This window comes from Muntiacus reevesi, chromosome 1 (assembly GCF_963930625.1).
Source record: "Muntiacus reevesi chromosome 1, mMunRee1.1, whole genome shotgun sequence".
NCBI lineage: Eukaryota > Metazoa > Chordata > Mammalia > Artiodactyla > Cervidae > Muntiacus > Muntiacus reevesi.
Window position 1 is genome coordinate 67156527 of NC_089249.1, and position 20778 is coordinate 67177304.

Genomic DNA, 20778 nt, shown 5'->3' on the forward strand with positions numbered 1-20778 from the left:
AGCGCTAGACTTCATTGTGTCCAAAAGCCAATCCCATTGATCCTACATTCAGATATAACCTGAATCCAGTCAGTTCTCACTGCTTCTATCATTACCATGGCTAGTATACTGTTTACCAGTTGAATCATCACCACATCCCCCATCCCTGTCTACTATTGTCCTTTTGCAGTCAATTCTGCCCCAGCAACCTGATATATTTTCATTGCACTCTAGTTCCAGGCTCTTCCCATGGCTTCTAGGGCCCTGTATGTGTGTGTTGTGGTTACTCTCCAGCCTCATCCTCATCACTGTCCCTCCTGTTCTCTGCTCTTAAAACAGCAACCTTCTCGATCTTCCTCACACCCACAAGCGTGTGTGCACTTGCTGTTCTCTTTGTCTAGGATACTCTTTTCAGAGATATTCTTAAAGTTTTTTTTAAATTGAAGTACAGTTTACTTGCAATGCTGTGTTAGATTGAGGTATATAGCAAAATGATTCAGTTATACTTATCTATCTGTATAAGTACATATATACTTAAAAAAATATATATGCTTGTGTGTGTGTGTGTGTATATATATATATATATATATATATATAAAACTATATTTGGCTTCCCAGGTGGCTTAGTGGTAAAGAATCTGCTTGTCAATGCAGGAGACACAGGAGACATGGATTCATGCTCTGGGCCGGGAAGACCCCCTGGAGAAGGAATTGGCAACTCTATTCTTGCCTGGAGAATCCCATGGACAGAGGAGCCTGGTGGGCTACAATCCATAGGATCACAAAGAGTCAGACACAGCTGAGCAACTGAGTATGCACTCATGCATAACTATATATGTAAATGTTTTCAGATTCTTTTCCTTCCTAGGTTATTATAAGGTATGCAGTAGGTCTTTGCTGGTTATCTATTCTATATTTAGCAATGTGTAGAGGTTCATAGTTCCCTCCAGCCCTTCATCAGGTTGATGCTCAATGTCACCTTATCAGAGAGCCCTTCCCTGAGCTTCTGCATTGACAGAAGCCCCTTCACTGCCGTCATCAGTCTGTCTCCCTCTCTCAGTCATCATGGGGCTGCACGGCTCTCCCTACATGGAAGCGTGCTGTACATACTATGGACTGTGCAAAGTTAGTTTACCACACTAGAGTGTGAACTCTACACGGACCAGGATTCTTTTCATTTTCTGCTGTGCCCAGAACAGTGACTGACACCCAGAAAGTAAAGAAGACGAGGAAACTGTGAAGGAAGAAGACAAGGAGGAAGAAGAGAAGAGGAAAGGAAATCTGGCAAATGAACGCTTTCAAATCTCAGTTGTCTCATCTGAAAAATGAGATTAAGGATCATATCTCATAGGGGTGTTGGATCTTGAAATGGCTCTCCATGTGTTTAATCCAGTGCTGAGCACTTAAAAAGTGCTCGATAAATACAACTTTTTGTTATAACTTTTCCTTTGGATGTCGTGTCCTCATCACCTGTGCTCTGTCTGCAACAGCCGGGAAAATACTCTTACTTCTTCCTCTTCCTTCTTACCCAGTTTAACCCATCCAACCTGCCGTCTCTGCCTCTAGACGGTGCTCTTGACTCCTCTGTTACACCCCATCCCTTCACCTCTGCTCAGGATTTATGGTTCCTTCAGGTTCCCCACTAATTTATCACGTGATACATTAATGCATTTCGTATTTAGGATACACACATACTTCTCAACTTTTCAACTTCCCAACACTCTTTTAGAATCTTTGCAGGAATTCCCTGGTAGTCCAGTGGTTAGGACTGCATGCTTCTATCCCAGGTCAGGGAACTAAGATCCCACAAGCTGAACGGCATAGAAAACAAACAAACAAAAATTAACTCTCTGATTTACATAATGAGATAATAAATTGACAGCACTTTCTTACAACTGCCTCTCCCAACAGTAAGAATGAGGCAAGGCACTCTGTCCTCGTTAGACAGTGACTGGGGCCCAAATGTCTAAAATTAGTTTCCTGGGCTGGTCTCTTTCCCTGAAGAAGAATGGGGCTGGTGCCCTGTCTTCTGGCCAAGACACTGCATACTTTCTCCTTGGTTTTCAAGCTGGAGGACCAATCCACTAGGATACACAAGGTTAACTCCAGAACAAACATTCTAAACACCCCTGGAGCCTCAATTTTAGGGGAATAAGTAATCTAAGTCATTGTTAGAAGTGGAGCACAGATATATTAGGAAGTAGACTGTAATAGCCTCATAAATGTTCAAGATCAAATATTAATCTCCAGAAAAATGTCTTACTTACTTGCTCAACCTACATTTCCAGGCTCCTGGAGTCCTCCTCATTTCCCAGATGTACATATTGTCATTCTCTTCTGCTCTTTGAATATTTCAATTAAACAATCTGAGGTGTATTATTGGGATACTATGTGCTTCTGTAGAAACATGCATGCCTTTTCACAATCACATAGTGAAATAGAGCAGGCCATAGTCAACGGTTTATCTAATTAGTGACTGAGGCTCATATGAAATAGGGTCTAGTGATCCTTAAACTAACGTCTATTCCCATCTCCCAAGAGTATTATCAGATTACCAAGCCCGGAGCTGATGCACCTTTTTCTTTTTTAGGGGCAGAGAGAAACTTCGATTATTTTTCAATAATTAATATTGGGAAAGAATGTTGCATTAAACACATCTTTAGTGTTTTTAAGTGGGGCCTGGGCATGCTTAGCTTTTAAGATTCTAACAATGGATGTCTTATATTCTTTAGTATCCTATCAAGGTCTTTGGGCATTTGGAGCCACCTTGACCCAGCTATCACCCTGGAATTCATAACCTGCCAATTGGTAAGATGATTGTGCTTGAAAAAGTATAGCTCACCTTAGTGGTACCTACAGCAAACACTTGGGTCCTCTGTAGGGGCCCCGGAGCTCATGCCTGGGGCCGGTAATTACACTTAATAATAAGGTTGGTTCCGGGATTGTATAGTCAGAAATGCAGTCTGGAGAGTTCAAAAATTCATCCTGTGGCTGCCTCCCTGTTCTTCATTCCTGGACCAGCTTTCTCAAATTACTCTCCTTTTGACCAAAGAAAATCATAATCACAGGGAAGGAACTTCAACCAAACATCTGCTGGGGAAACAAGTGGAGCTATTCACCTGCACAATCAAAGAGGCTCTAAATTACACGGGGCACAGAGGGACCTGGAATCCAACCACAGGGGCAGCCATACTGGGGGTCCTTCTTGCTAATAGCAGAAATTGACTGACGGGGAAAATTGCTTATGGAGTGTGCTTAGGCCACGTAACCCCCAAGTTACCTCAGTTCAGAGTCTCAGGCCAGCATACCTCCTCCTTTCGGTGAAATTACACTTAGGAATGGGGGAGGAGTGGGTGGTAAGAGATTGAAGAATGATGCTTAATGGAATACACACCAATGACAAAAGAAATTTGAAATCTATTTCTGCACTGGAATCAGTCCTTTGATCTTCTAGCTGTTGAAAGTGTGCTTTTCACAGAAATGGTCTGCTCAGATAGATTGTTTGCTAGGCTCTGAGACATTCGTTGCTTTGAAAAAAAATTAGTCTCCCCATTACTCACTGGCTGGGTGGTCCTCGGTTAACTTTCATAGCAAGATAGTTTTCCTTATGGGGTTCCCCTTTTAAAGCTCCTTTCTTTCAACTTATAGAAGCTAGCTCATAAGCTTGGGGGAAGGGGTGATGGAGCTTCTGACTAGCATGTACACCTCATAAATATGGCTTTCTGGAAACAAGGAGTCCTGATCCTTCCCTAACCCACGTGTGAAGCCTGTGGAGTTGTGAAGTCACACCCCAACCTCTGGACTGGGGGCAGAACAGATGGGGGGACTTTGGGTGCCTCTCAAGTCAGAGCAAAGGCCAATCAACTATCCTCTCTCCCAACCAGGGGACATTTTTTCCTAAGTAGAAAGAGAATCAGGCAGATGGTCAGCCACAAACGGAGTGCCTGGGAAGAATATGGGACTTTTCTGTCCTCTGAAAGAGTGTCTTTTTTGCTGTCACCTGATAGCTGCACCGCTGGGCACCCCTTATGAGCTCTGAAGCTCATGCGCACACCATGATGTTCGGCTGACATCTCTGTCACCCCTCCTAATTGTTCTGGCATCCTCCCCTCCTGTAGCCTATGCCATCCTCTCCCCTCCTCCCTCCCTCCCTTTTTCCTTCCCCCACTTTCTTCACTCCTTCAGTGACTCCTTCATTTACTCATGACACAGGATTGGTGGAGGAGAAAAGTGAGAAGCAGCCTCGGATGACCACACTGAGCAGCAACGATTGCTTTTGCTGCCTGTCTTCAGGCTGTCTGCCATTTCCAAGTCCCAGTTCAAGGAGTTTGGTCTCACGAACTTTCTCCTAAGTGCCCCCAAGGATAGCCACCTGCTGCCTCCTCTGGTCTCCACTGTCCTTGTGCAAACTCCCCTCATCGTGTTTACTATTTTGTATTATTATCTTATTCCATGGGGTCTCCCTACTGGACAGTGAACACTTACAGGCCAAGGATTAGTCTTAAGCGATTTCTAAGCCTGCAAGTGAACCCGGTTCTTGCCCCATAGAATGGGCTCCATAAGGGATTAGACAGATGAATGAATGAAATGCATGCTTGATCTCCTATTATCTGGAAAATAATGTCAGAATTCCTCAGGACAGCCTTCAGTGGTTTGCTCAGTCTCTTCTCAATCTGATATATGTAGTTCAAACCCTTTGATTCCACCAAGATAAACTGTGTATTGCTCTTCAACGTACTACATATGGTCTTCCCTAGTGGCTCAGATCGTAAAGAATCTGCCTGCAATCCAGGAGACCTGGACTTTGATTGCTGGGTCAGGAAGATCCCCTGGAGAGGAAGCGGCAACCCACTCCAGTATTCTTGCCTGGAGAATTCCATGGGCAGAGGAGGCTGGTGGGCTACAGTCCATGAGGTCACAGAATCAGACATGACTTAGTGAAAAACACACATGCTACATACATACATTCCCACCTTTTCTCCCTCCCTCCCTCTTCCTTTTTTTCTCTCTCTCTCTTTTTTTTTTTTTTTTTTTTTCTCTTTCTTCCCTCCTTCTTTCCTCCTTTCTGGCTTTCTTTCTTCCTTCCTCCCTCTCTCCCTCCCTCTTTCTCTCTCTTTTCCTTTACCCTCTCCAGTTGTATTATATCTACTCATTTTTCACTCTGAGTTCCCATCTTGCTCCGCAGTGGAGACTATTCCATCTTCTGCAGCCCTGCTTGCCTACTCTGAATTAGTCATAGGGCCCTTTTCACTTATACCTTGTAGCACCTCTTATGGTAGTTTTGAAATTGCTAATCAATGAAAAATAACTTCTTAAGAGTTCCTTCTTGTCTCTTGGAAGCTTCTGAAGACAGTGGTGATGTCACATGCTTTTGAGGGTAGAGCCCATCCCTATGGAGCCCAGTGCACTTCTGGGAACATGGGAGCTGGTCAGTGCTGCTATTAAATGCAATTTAATGAATTGAGAGGAGATTCTGCTCTTCTGCCTCAGCTACTCAAGACAACTGAGGGAAGTTCAGGGATGTGTCGAATAACTGAGGCAGTGCGAGAGGGTGAAACAGCATGGAAGAAGGCCTGAAGGATCCACAGGGTCAACTCTTCCACAGATGCCTAAACCAGACTCCAGTGGAACATGGGATCAGAATTATTTTATTCCCTCCACCTAATTGTGCAACTGACAATGGCTCTTTCCCTCTGTCCTTTCATGTCCTCCCTTAGTTTCCTTCCTCACCCTTAGTTTCATGAATTTCTATTCCACATTGTGTCTTTTAGACATTCACAGCAATTCTGCCTCTGTCCTAAAAAGTTTTCTCTAACAGAGTAAACTATTTTTCTGCCAAGTTCCCTTCCTAAATCGCTTGTTCCGTCCATTCTTAATGATGATACAAAATACTTTTACTTCTTTCTGTTAAAGTTGCAAACCCACTCTACTGATTCCTCAAATGATCCTTTGGGTTTATTTGATACCAGTGGACTTATACTTGATCTAATTTTTTCTAGATAGATCCCCTGGAGAAGGAAGTGGCAACCCACTCCAGTGTTCTTGCCTGGAGAATTCCATGGACGGAGGAGACTGGTGGGCTACAGTCCATGAGGTCACAGAATCAGACATGACTTAGTGAATAACACACATGCTACATACATTCCCACCTTTCTAGATAGGATTTAGATTGTATTGAACTGTTTAACTGCAGTTTGTTATTCATCTTTGTACCCTCAGCGCTTAGTATATATAGCACCTGACTCTCGTTGAACTGTATCAAACTCAAACGAATCTTATTTTTAATAGTGATTTGAACACAACACTTATATTTACCATTAAGACCAGTGGCCTTCAGAGTATGGGCCCTGAACCAGCCGCGTCTCCCTCAGCTGAACATTTGTTAGAACAAATCAAAAGCTCTGGGAGTGGGCCCAACAATCTATTTTAACAGGTCCTCCAGGTGACTCTGATGCATGCCCAAATTTGAGAACCACTGACAGCTAGCTGAACTTTTTCAGTAACTAGCTGTTATTCACTAAGGGGTGCAAGAACTCAATCGGGGTTTGTTCAAACTCTTGCTATAACGTGGTTCTTGTACACTGCATGTAAACACGCGGGGGCCAGTGAGGCAGCTGGAGCTTGTTTGCAGTCTCTTGATGTTCTATCACTGGGAGAGAGAGCTGCCTGTCTGTCACCACACACCCGCTGGTCTTACTTTGCTGCCCTTGATTTGCACTTAGCTGTTCTGTCCTCAGCATCCAGGGGATGAGAGGAGTAATAAAGACGGGGCTTGACTGGAGCGAGGCCTCCTCTGGCCCCCTGTGCTATGCATGGCATTTCTCTCTCCTGGCCAAGCTGCCCAGGCCCCTGCTCCGCTGAGATTCACCTGCACCAGGCAGACAGTGAGGGATTGTTCACGGTGAAACAGTGTGCAATCAACTGGAGATAACGGAGCCCGGGGGTCAGGCGAGCCGCCCGGGGCATCTTTCATCTTCGACTTATATTGGTAGGGTGTAAAGTGTGGCATCAGCCTGGCCTACTCAGCGGTCAATGATGGCCTTGTTCTGCCTCCCACTTATCTGCCATCGCTCTGATGTCACAAGTTTCATTTGGGTAGCTGACTTCAAAGGTGCTTTTCAAATTTTTTTAATTTTTCTATTTCAGGGATAATAGCCCAGCTTTTCAAAAGCATTTTGCTGTGCAATCAAATCAAATATTCTTAAATGGATGGGGCCACGTTAACCCAGCCCAGGCACAGAGGCTCCCAAGGGGTTGCCAAGACCTTGGTGCCAGTTCTGACAGATGCACAAAGGGAAGCTGTGTTTGCTCCCCTCCTCAACTCCTCTCCCCTCAAGTCCGTTTGTGTGCTGAGGTTTAAAAAACAAAAGCCACTCTTCACCATTCCCTCCTCTGTGCAAACCAATGCAACTGGGATATTTTCCACCAGACTCTGCAATATACTTACTACCCAGCAGTAACTGGGCAATGGGGTCAAACATTAATAACCGAATCACTGAGTTTTCCTGATGGATGGACTGCTAGTTCCATAGAAAAAGCTGAGCTGAGCCCTGGCCCTCATGTCTCATAAACTCCACTTTCCTTTGAAATTGATCTGTGAATGGACCACAGAATCTATCACCCTGTGGTCTGTTCCTTTTGTTTTCTTCTTTTGTCACATTAAGGGCCAAATGCTCCTTGGTGGGTTGCCTGAACCTTTTAGGTAAGGCTGAATCATCAGACACAAGCTCTCACCTTTACATGGGAAGGGCATATTTCCAGCAGATGATAATGACACATGTGAATTGACATTTGTTATTTTAAAGACACTAAGTGGTTTTCAGGTGTTATTTAATTCTTATACATCCCTCTGTGATGGGCTCTGTTAACCAAATATTACAGATGATCAGAAAAGTAAGGCTCCAAAAGGCTGGTATTTAACTTCATGTCTGTCTGCTTCCAGAGCAAGGCTCTTATCCATAGCATTTCATGGCTCCTTGGTCCTGCTGTAGGAACACGTCTGAGAAAAGAGAAGTATAGAAAAGAAAGACTAAGACCATGATTTTTAATCAGGGAATATTTTTCTCTGAACTTCTGAGCAAATAACTCAGCAAGAGCAAGGGATAAGAGGAGTCATTACTTTTTTGCTTTCAGCCCCCCAGGGTCTGTTTGTCCTCTGGGGCTAAGGAGTGTGGTCCCTCTGGAAAGGAAGGAGACTTCTTTGCCATTTAGATGCTGGGGACTGGGGAGATGTTAAGCTAAAGTTGTGTCTAAAGAGCTAAGACCAAACTTGACTTTTACAAGCTCCAAATTGTGGGCACCACAATTTGCCACCAAAGAGCATAGGGCAGAGTTAGACACGAACTTTATATGAAATACTTTAGAAATCTGAATTGAGTTGTTCTCAGGGAAGGTAACTACAAGTTCAGACATAAAAGTCACAGAGATAGGTGCCTAAAGACAGCAAGGGAGTCACAGATGTAAAGAACAGACTTTTGGACTCAGTGGAATGACTTGAGAGAATAGCTTTGAAACATACGCACTACCATATATAGAATGGATGGCCACTGTGAGTTTGAGGCATGAAGCAGAGCACGCAGGGTGACAACCTGGACGGACGGAAGGGGGGAGATGGGAGGGCTTTCAGGACTGGGGGGACACGTTGACGTATGGCAAAAGCCTTCACAATATTGAGAAGTAATTATCCTCCAATTGAAATAAATGAATAAATTTTAAAAAGACAATGATGGACAAAACGCCATGCCATTGACCTCGGGAGGCAATTTGCAAGTCAACCAAAAGGCATCAAATTATGAAACGTAGATTCTTTTAGAATTAGAATTTGAGCAAACTTGGAGAGACAGTGAAGGATAGAGGAGCCTAGCATGCTGCAGTCCATGGGGTCACAAAGAGTCAGATACAACTCAGCAACTGAGCAACAACTGGAATATTAGTAGACAGATACTCTGATGGGCATTTCACAAACTTGCTCGTCTGAAGAACAGTGTGTACACAGATTCTTTGTGCCTACATCATCTTTAGCCTTCAGATTGGAATAAGCTGGCCTGATTTACATTTTTTCTCTCTTAAAATTATTCCTCAGACCCCTGTTGAACACCTCCTTGTGTGTCTTAGTCTGTTTGGGCTTCTATAACAAATACTGCAGATTGGGTAGCTTATAAACAATTTTTTTCTCATGGTTCCAGAGGCTGGGAAGTCCAAGACTGGGGTGTCAGCAAGGTTGCATTAGGGACTTCTTTCGTGTCACAGACATCTCACTGTGTCCCCGCATGATGGAAGGGCCAGGGGACCTCTGTGTGGTCTGTTTTTATAAGAGCACTAATCCCATTTATGAAAATTCCACCCTCACAACCTAATCACCTCCCAAAGACCCCAAATACTAATACTGTTATCTTTGAGGGTTAGGATTTCAACATGTGAATTTGGAGAGGGACACAGATGTTGAGACCATAGCACTATGTAACTTCCATAGCTGCCATTAAACAGGTGCGATGCATGCATGTTGACATCCATGAGGATGATAAACAGAACTGCCATCACAAGCAACAATGTGAAATTTTCATTGTAGTTTATAAAAAGTGATTCCAGGCCTCTCTACTGTATTCTGGAAATTCATAGCATCTATTCCAAATATTTGGACAATTCTTCTATATAACTTTTCAGTATACATACCCCATCACTCACACATTACAAAATGATTACCTCCCTTACACATCATCCTTTGTTTCGGGTATACCAAAACCCTGCAAATGGCAATGTATTTGCTGTATATTGAATTTATTTCACAGAATTGAATGAATACTCCTAGGGCAGAAGCCAGGCAGAAATTCTCATAAGCACTGCTGAAGAATTCTTAATAATGAAACTAATCAAAATTCTTTTCCTGTGTGTGTACATGACATGTGTGACTACTTATATGTGTGGGTAGTTGCATATAAATATTAATACTGTGACTTCACCACTTAGGTTTAGGGTGCTTTGTTTACATTATCTCATTTCATCTTCACAGTATGATAAAAAAGGCAGAGGCTAGTGGTATTATATCCATCTTGCCAAATTAAAAAAAAAAAAGATTCAGTGAGTTTATATCTTATTCAAGGTTACAGCTTCTGAAAGTCAGAGCCTAAATTGAAACTCAAGTGTCTCACACCAAATCTAGGGCTCTCTTGTATATAATATTGAGGAAGCCTGTGCATTCTTTGGCATTTCACACCCCATGACATTCCTAAAGAGTTTGTTGCTTCTATTATCTTGTTACTTTTGGAGTTTCTTCTTGATGTGAAGCACAGACTGAGGGGGATGCCCTGTTGTTTTCTCCTTGCGTATTTCGTGTTTGTTTTTTTGGGTGGAGATACCCACCCAGCCGTTTATTAATGCTTGAATGTGGCTTTTGCTATAAGAACTGTTTAGTGATGCTGGTGGTCCACGGCATCGCTACCTTTCCTCACTGTGCTCACTTTTGGCAACGGCTCTCTGTGGCTCATAGAATGACTTCATAAATTGCTTACCTTGCCTATATAAGGCGAGTCTACCATTAATATAAGGAATTAATAGTGTGATAGAAAAAAATACGTATTTTGGTTGGGACAAACAGGAAAGAGATAAAATCATGACTGTAGGGTCCACACGACTCCGTCCATTGTCGCTGTTGTCATTTACAGTAATGATTTACATGGATTAAGCCTCATGGCTTAGAAGTTGCTGGGTTGGTATAATTTTGCCTTTATGAGTTTCACCCTGAGGTCAGGAAATAAATGTCACAGGCACCTAGAAAAGCAAGTTGAAAAGGTGAGGGACGTGGAGTTATGCCTCCAGGGTGACTGAAGGGTGTCGCAGACAACAGCCTGCACTGTTTGTCCTCATCTGCAGGGGGATGAACTCCCTGGAGCCTGTGACGATTAATGGTGCACCAGCTGCTCTTACCTTTATTGCTGTCACTCACGGTGTCTGCCCTGCCTGTCCCCAGAGATTTGGCTTCCATGTCAGAGTGCAGGGTGCGGATCAATGTCTGCCTTCTCGCTCTCTTCGCCTACCTTCTGCACCAGCTCCACCTTTCTTTGGTTAACATTTCCCTTGATTTCATGAGCTGCTTCAGAGACAACTGATGTCCACCTTCATCACCTGCTAAGCCCAGGAGCAGCATTTAAAATTAGGGTGCTGTGCACATCTGAAAGGAGCTGGCCTGCTCTCCTGCCTGTCCACTCCACATCTGTGGCTCGGTGGCCTAGATTTAAAAAGCTACCTGAAAATACAATTTGAGGTAGAGACTGAAAGTAGGGTGGTTGTTGCCAGGGTTTGAGTGCAGGGGAAAATTGAGAATTATTGTTGATGGATATAGAGTTTCAGTCTTGCAAGATGAAAAGGGACCTGAAGACAGATGCTGGTGATGGTTGCATAACAATACAATGTACTTAATACCACTGTATATTTTAAAATGTTAAGATGGTAAATCTTGTGTTATGTGTATTTTACCACAATTAAAAATTCCATAGAGTTATATGAAGTGAAAGTCACTCAGTCATATCCGACTCTACACAGTCCATGGAATTCTCCAGGCTGGAATACTGGAGTGGAGCTGTTCCCTTCTCCAGGATCGAACCCAGGTCTCCCACATTGCAGATGGATTCTTTACCAGCTGAGCCACAAGGGAAGCCCTATATGAACTATATGAAGAACTATATAGGAAGAACATATAGAAAGAACTCTATGAAGGGATAGATTTTTCAGCAAATATCTTATTTGATCATCAAAAATACATACAAGCATACATAAATACATACATAGTTTGAGGCTCTTCCATGTATTCAATACCCTGTCCCCACAAAGCTCTTCACATCTCATTAACCTTGAAATTGGTAATGGGAGGGCGCAGTCATTCATTTGGTAAAGTGGCAGAGTGATGACTGAAAATGACCCACATCGTGGGAGTGGGGTTCTGATGCCCAGTTTCGTAACCGGCCATGTGCACTGCTGTGTGTAAAACAGAAGCTAGTGGGAGGCTGCCGCATGGCTCAGGGAGCTCAGCTTGGTGCTCTGTGACAACCGGGAGACGTGGGGTGGGGGAGAGGGCCTCGAGAGCGAGAGGAGGTGTGTATACACATACCTGACTCATGTTGTACAGCAGAAGTTAACACAGCATTGTAAAGCAGTTAAACTCCTTTCTTTTAAGTGAGTTTAATGCTAAAAAAGAACTCACCATGCTAATGAGATATACTGAGATACTTTCAAACTGACAGTATACTAATGGAACATACTGATTTATTTTCAAACTGACAGTGCAGTTGAAATCCCTCAGAGTTTATGGTTATATACTTTAAGTTCTGTTAAGAGTGTAGATCTCATGTTAAGTTTTCTTGTGGTCAGTCATTCAGTCATGTCTGACTCTTTCAGGACCCCATTGACTATAGCCCAGGATTTCCTGGTGGCTCAGCTGGTAAGGAATCCACCTGCAATGCAGGAGACCCCAGTTCTATTCCTGGGCTGGGAAGATCCCCTGGAGAAGGGAATGGCTACCCACTCCAGATACTGGATACTACAGTATCTAGTAACTGGCCTGGAGAATGCCATAGACAGAGGAGCCTGGCAGGCTACAGTCCATGGGGTGGCAGAGTCAGCCAGGACTGAGCGACCAAGCACAGCACAGCCTGTAGCCCACCAGGCTCCCCTGACCATGGGTTTTTCCAGGCAAGAATATTGGAATGGGTTGCCATTTCCTTCTCCAGGAGATCTTCCTGACCCAAGGATCAAACCCATGTCTCCTGCCCTGGAAGGTGGATTCTTTATGGCTGAGCCACTTGGGAAGCCAAAGTTTTCTTCCACAATAAAATAAAAGAAGAACTTATCCTTTCTGGATTTATTTGCCAACTCGCTGATAGAAGAAAAAGAGACCTGAGATTTCTTTCTGCTCTAAGGCTAAAAAATTCAAGTATTTCCTGTGAAGGTAAAAATTTGACTCAAATTCTCAGTAGGTTGAAAGTGAATGAAACCTTCTTAAGTGCAGACTTTAGTTAAGGAGAGAGCACAAGGGGAAAGAGGATTTTAAGGCAAAAAGGGAACAGTCATGATGGGACAGTTTTCAAATGGAGAGTTCTGATTCATTAGTGGGTCATGAAAACAGTTTATCAGCTTCCAATCAGCATTTTATAAAAGGAAGTAGAACAGAAAATACTTGAATGAGTTGCATGTTGTCATGGTGAATGTAATGTGAAACTTTTATATGATTTCTCTACATATAGTGTTCTCTTCTAGTTGATGAGTCTGGGAAGGAAAAGCATATCAGAAATTCTAGAAAGAGTTGGGTTTGAGAGGTCATGACTGCATTCTGAGGCCCCACCCCCCAGGCCATATCCCTTGGCTGTCGGACTTCCAGTTCTGTTATGCCATATCACATCTAACCTGAGGGTGTAGCTTCTCATAAATCAGACATCTGAAGGCTTGGAGGCCGTGGGTGGGAAGAACTAAACAGTCAAGCTATCGGTGCTGGATTTTCCAGCGTTACAGAGCATTCCTATTAAAAATGTACACGTCCCCAGTGGCTTCATTTGCTATCTCTTCCAACATTCCACTCAGTAAACTAGGCAACTGTCCTTGAGAGACTTTAATTTCTAAATTATGCACAAAATGTTTGCCAAAATGCACTTAATTTGGAGTTGTTCTCATTCTTTGGGGAGAGTCTGTCGTGTAAAGGTTTTTCAGATCCCCATGGATAGACTCTCACAAACCCCCAACATTTTCTAATAAAGTTACATAACAATGTAATAAGATCATAATAGTGGGACCAGTTACCTGTAATAAATGAGAATTTTGTTATCCCCAATCCTACATATTAAGTATTAATCAGGATAGGTTAAGTGCTATAGAAAAACAACCCCCCAAATCTGTGATTTAGCAAAATAAGGTATTTTTCTTGATCACATAAAATCCAGGGCAGTGCTCCTGGTTGAGTGGTTCTCCTCGCAGGCTCGCCAACAGCTGGTGACTCAGAGGTCCAGGCTCCTTCCGTCTTGTGATGCCACCACCTGTAACAGAGTCTACAAAGGCAAAACAGAAGGAAAGAAAAATGGGGAGGGACAGTAACAAACTTGGCTTGTAAGTAGCACACATCACTTATACTCACATTGCTCGGGCCAGAACTGGTCATTCATTTGTACAAGAGCTCAATCAAGCATGCAGTCCTGGCTGGCAGCCGTGGTCCAGCAACAACTCTACATTTAGAAAAGAGACAGCGTCTTTGAGGACCTGGTAGTGGCCATAGTCACATCCTGCACTCAGCACAGCCCATCAGAGGCCCTCGACAAAGATCTGCCAAATTTACAAAGGGATGAATGAATGAATGGTACAGACTATTTTATTTCACAATTATTTTATTATTTCCATGAGCAAAGTGTTGTTTCCTATTTTAAATTATTTAAAAAAATGAAGTAAGTCAGAAAGATAAAGAACATTACAGTATACTAACACATATATACGGAATTTAGATAGATGGTGGCGATAACCCTATATGCAAAACAGAAAAAGAGACACAGAAATACAGAACAGACTTTTGAACTCTGGGGGAGAACGTGAGGGTGGGATGTTTTGAAAGAACAGCATGTATATTATCTATGGTGAAACGGACCACCAGCCCAGGTGGGATACATGAGTCAGGTGCTCGGGCCTGGTGCACTGGGAGGACCCTGAGGAGTCGGGTGAGGAGGGAGGTGGGAGGGGGGATCGGGATGGGGAATACATGTAACTATATGGCTGATTCATGTCAATGTATGACAAAACCCACTGAAATGTTGTAAAGTGATTGGCCTCCAACTAATAAAATAATATTAAAAAAAAAAAAAAAAAAAAAAAAATAATACAGAGCAAGCGTTCATTTAGCTATCTAGACATTTTGGTAGCTTTCAAATGTTTCTACACCATGTCTCAAGATAGCTGATGGGGAATTTTCCTTGGGAACTAACACAGGGGTCTGACAAATGGACTTCAAATCCTTTCCAACCTGGACCTCTATAACTTACACAAACATAACTTTGGCTTTGCTCATAGTCAATGACGTATTCTCTTATAATAATTTTAGTTCAACTAATTATGGGACTTGGCTGGGGAAGCCAAGGCAATGGCTGTAGCCAATATAGAAGAAGTGTCCCTAGGATTATTTGAGGCTAAGGAAACCAGTTAAACCTCAAACCATTCAACTTGATTATAGTTTGTCTCATATTATACATTGAAGTTATGGTAACTTTAAAAACCAGAACTGGAAATTTAAAATCATCAGCAGTTTTCAGTACTACCAGAGAGAAAATAAAATGATGGATCCAGTGGTTCCAAGAATTCTATTCACAAGAGAGATGTACTTACTATGGGATACAGACATTTATTAAGCCTTTCTGTAACTTGAATGACATGTCTTTTAACTCTAATTTGCTTGTTCTGGACTTCTGCTCAGTCCAGAATCTGATTACTCTGCAAATGCTCTTAATTGATTACCCCTTAATAAATATGTTGAATTGAAAAACATTCTCCACTCCTTGTATAAACCTTACAGACTGATGCCCATGGTATCTTTCCAGGAACAGAAGCTTGGAGGCAAGCAGTCAGACTCAAATGAGTTTCATGAGGTTGCTATGGATCCAGTCTTCCTCCAGGTTTCTGCTTTACTATCCTTGAAAAGTGACTGTCATCCTAATTGTCCAATACAGCTCACAGAGTGCCAATCATCTACCACTTTCTTTAAAAGAGACTTCCATGAAGTATTCACATACAATAAAATGAAATGCTTCTATCATTTCAAAATGATTCTTCACTTTAACCAACTCATTTAAATTAACAACCACCAATCTTAATATTATCTATTAACAGAGCTTCTAATTCAGTTTCCCATGATACTGAATAGGAAAGATACTCAATAGAATTATACATTCCTGTTTGGGGAAATGTAGAGTAGGTAGCAGGAATGACAAAGCAGCATTTGATTTACACATCAATCATATGCACAGTTGGCAGCCTGATTCTATTAGAGCACAGTCTGAGTAGATATGACAAGGAAACCCCTCAAACCAAAATGGCTTAAATTTGATAGAAATTATTTTTCTCTTATGTCACAGTCCAACGGTAATTGTAGGGCTCAGGACTTGTAGAACAGCTCTGTTCTCATAAAAGGTGTCATCCCTTTGTGGACCAAGGTGTTTGCTCCCGTGTTTGCTTCTCTTTCAGACAGCTGAAAGAATTTTTAAAAAGGGAAGGACCCAGGGAAACATAAGGCCAATTATTTTAAAGGTACCCAGAAATGGTGTATATTACTTCCATTCCACTGGCCAGAACTTAATCAGATACCCAGACCTAGCTGCTAGGTATGCAGCTCATAGTTGATTGCTGTGGAAGAAAGGGAAAACAGATGTTTTGAAACACCTAGCAGTCTCCTACAGTAATCCATTGCTACTGAGTCCAACCACCCCAGCCCATTTGATGGGGTCTAGTTCCTAGAATATGTAAGTCTTAGGATCAAACTTTGATTAACAACAATACAAGCTATGAACATTCCAGCACTTGTTTGTGTGTGGACATGTATTCTTATTTCTCTTGTGCATATCCCTAGGAGTAGAATTGCTGGATCATATGGTAACTCTGTTTAACCTTTTGAGGTACTGCCAGACTATTTTCCAAAGCAACTGCACCATTTTCCATCCCTGCCAGCAGTGTACGAGGTTTCCAGTTTCTCTATATCCTTGTTTTCCATATCTTCATCAACTCTTGCGATCGCTATCTTTTTGGTTATAGTCATCCTAGTGGGTGTAAAGGTATTCCCTTCTGATTTGCATTTCCCTGAGGTTCATGATGTTTGAACACCTTTTCATGTGCTTTTTAAACGTGTGTATGTCTTTGGAGAAATCTCCATTTAGATGCCTTGACCATTTAAAGAATTGGGTTATTTGTCTTTTATTATTGAGTTATGAGCATTCTTTATATATTCCAGGTACAAGTTCATTACCAGACATATGATTTGCAGATATTTTCTCCCATTCTATGAGTCGTCTTTTCAAAACTTTCTCAATGGTGTTCAAAACTTTCTTCACTGGTGTTGAAGACAAGTTTCTTGCCTCCAATTAACTTTCAGATAAAGGCATTATGTGGATACAATACAGGGAGAATTTGTTTATAATGAATTTTTAACTGAGCTAGAGATGATTTACAATGTGTATCAGTTTCAACTGTACACCAAAGTGATTCATATATATATATGTGTATATATATATATGCATATATGTACATATATACTCTTTTTAAGATTCTTTTCCTTTAGAGGTTATTACAAAATACTGAGGATAGTTATCTGTGTTATGCAGTCAGTTTTTATTGTTCATCTGTTTTAAATGCAGTAGTGTGTTAATCCCAAACCCCTAGATTATCCCTCTTCTGCTTTTCCCATTGGCAACTGTAAGCTTATTTTTTATGTCTGTGGGTCCATTTCTGTTTTGTATATAAGTTCATTTGTATCACTTTTTTTTTAGATTCCACACATAAGCTATGTCATATGATATTTGTTTTCCTTTAGCTGGCTTACTACACTTGATATGATAATTTTTAGGTCCATCCATATTGCTGCAAATGGCATTATTTCATTTTTTTTTAATGGATGAGTGATATTCCAGATACATACCACATCTTCTTTATGCAGTCATGTATCATTGGACATTTAGACTGTTTCCATGTCTTTGTTATTGTGGATAGAGATGCAATGAATATTGGGGTGCATATATTATTTCAAATTATGGTTTTCTCCAGATATATGCCCAGGAGTAGGATTGCAGGATTATATAGTAGCTTAAAAATCACCCCAGGTAGAGGTTGTGGTTGATTAGGAGAGTAAGTATCCATGGGTTTCTCAGGTGGCCTGTCTGCATTCTTTGTGACCAACTGTTTAGACCATGAAAGCAAAAAGTGAAAGTGATAGTCACTCAGTAGTGTCTGACTCTTTGCAACCCTTGTAGCCTTCCAGGCTCCTCTGTCCATGGAATTTTCCAGGCAAGGATACTGGAGTGGGTAGCCATTTCCTTCTCCAGGGGCTCTTCCTGACCCACAGACAGAACCTGGGTCTCCTGCACTGCGGGCAGACTCTTTACTGTCTGAGCCAGCAGGAAGCCCTCTCAGTCAAAATAGCAGTCAGTTCAGTCCAAAACCTGGCCTGTTATCTGGAGGCCATGTCATAAATGGATGTTGAATTTTGTCAAAGGCTTTCTCTGCATCTATTGAGATAATCATATGGTTTTTATCTTTCAATTTGTTAATGTGGTGTATCACATTGATTGATTTGCAAATATTGAAGAATCCTTGCATCCCTGGGATAAAGCCCACTTGGTCATGATGTATGATCTTTTTAATATGTTGTTGGATTCTGTTTCCTAGAATTTTGTTAAGGATTTTTGCATCTATGTTCATCAGTGACATTGGCCTGTAATTTTCTTTTTTTGTGGCATTTTTGTCTGGTTTTGGTATTAGGGTGATGGTGGCCTCATAGAATGAGTTTGGAAGTCTACCTTCCTCTGCAATTTTCTGGAAGAGTTTGAGTAGGATAGGTGTTAGCTCTTCTCTAAATTTTTTGGTAGAATTCAGCTGTGAAGCCATCTGATCCTGGGCTTTTGTTTATTGGAAGACTTTTGATTACAGTTTCAATTTCTGTGCTTGTGATGGATGGGTCTGCTAAGATTTTCTATTTCTTCCTGGTTCAGTTTTGGAAAGTTATATTTTTCTAAGAATTTGTCTCCCAAGTTGTCCACTTTATTGGCATATAGTTGCTGATAGTAGTCTCTTATGATCCTTTGTATCTCTGTGTTATCTGTTGTGATTTCTCCATTTTCATTTTTAATTTTGTTGATTTGATTCTTCTTCCTTGTTTTCTTGATGAGTCTGGCTAATGGGTTGTCTATTTTATTTATCTTCTCAAAGAACCAGCTTTCAGCTTTGTTGATTTGGGCTATGGTCTCTTTTGTTTCTTTTGCATTTATTTCTTCCTTAATTTTTATGATCTCTTTCCTTCTACTAACCCTGGGGTGCGTCATTTCTTCTTTTTATAGTTGCTTTAGGCTATACTACAAAGCAACAGTCATGAAGACAGTATAGTACTGACACAAAGACAGAAACATAGATCAGTGGAACAAAATAAAAAGCTCAGAGATAAATCCACATACCTATGGACACCTTATCTTTGACAAAGGAGGCGAGAATATACAATGGAAAAAAGACAACCTCTTTACAAGTGCTGCTGGGAAAGCTGGTCAACCACTTGTAAAAGACTGAAACTGGAACATTTTCTAACATCATACACAAAAATAAATTCAAAATGGATTAAAGTTCTAACGGTAAGACCAGAAACTATAAAACTCCTAGAGGAAAACATAGGCAAAACACTCTCTGACATAAATCACAGCAGAATCCTCTATGACACACCTCCCAGAGTAAAGGAAATAAAAGCAAAAATAAACTATTGGGATCTAATTAAACTTAAAAGCTTTTGCACAATGAAGGAAACTATAAGCAAGGTGAAAAGACAGCCTTCAGAATGGGAGAAAATAATAGCAAACAAAGCAACTGACAAAGAATTAATCTCAAAAATACACAAGCAACTCCTGCAGCTCAATTCCAGAAAAACAAGCAACCCAATCAAAAAATGAACCAAAGAACTAAACAGACATTTCTCCAAAGAAGACATACAGATGGCTAACAAACACATGAAAAGATGCTCAACATCACTCATTATCAGAAAAATGCAAATCAAAACCACAATGAGGTACCATCTCACGCCAGTCAGAATGGCTGCTATCCAAAAGCCTAGAAAAAATAAATGCTGGAGAGGATGTGGAGAAAAGGGAACCCTCTTACACTGTTGGTGGGAATGCAAACTAGTAAGCCACTATGGAGAACAGTGTGGAGATTCCTTAAAAAACTGGAAATAGAACTGCCATATGACCCAACAATCCCACTGCTGGGCATACACACCGAGGAAACCAGATCTGAAAGAGACATGTGCACCCAATGTTCATCGCAGCACTGTTTATATTAGCCAGGACATGGAAGCAACCTAGATGCCCATCAGCAGACGAATGGATAAGGAAGCTGTGGTACATATACACCATGGAATATTACTGAGCTATTAAAAATAATGCATTTGAATCAGTTCTAATGAGGTGGATGAAACTGGAGCCCATTATACAGAGCGAAGTAAGTCAGAAAGAAAAACCCCAATACAGTATATTAATGCATATATATGGAATTTAGAAAGATGGTAATGATAACCCTACATGCAAGACAGCAAAAGAGACACAGATGTAAAGAACAGACTTTTGGGCTCTATGGGAGAAGGCGAGGGTGGCATGATCTGAGACAATAGTATTGAAACATGTATATTACCATATGTGAAATAGATCACCAGTCCAGATTTGATGCATAAGACAGGGTGCTCAGGACTGGTGCATTGAGATGACCCTGAGGGATGGGATGGGGAGGGAGGTGGGAGGGAGGGTCAGGATGAGGGACATGCGTACACCCATGGCTGGTTCATGTGAATGTATGACAAAACCCACCACAATATTGTAAAGTAATTAGCCTCCAATTAAAATAAATTTTAAAAATGGAAGGAAAAAAAACTGGCTTGGCTGGGTTTTCTTTTCTATTGGGCTGGTAAAATGTTGACTGAGTCAATTGCTTATTCCACATATTGATTATAGTGTTTATTCTGCTTGGTTAGTTGAACAGAATTACAGCTTGTAACCAACAGATCCAATGAACCCACCTTATACACAGGTAAGTTAAGAT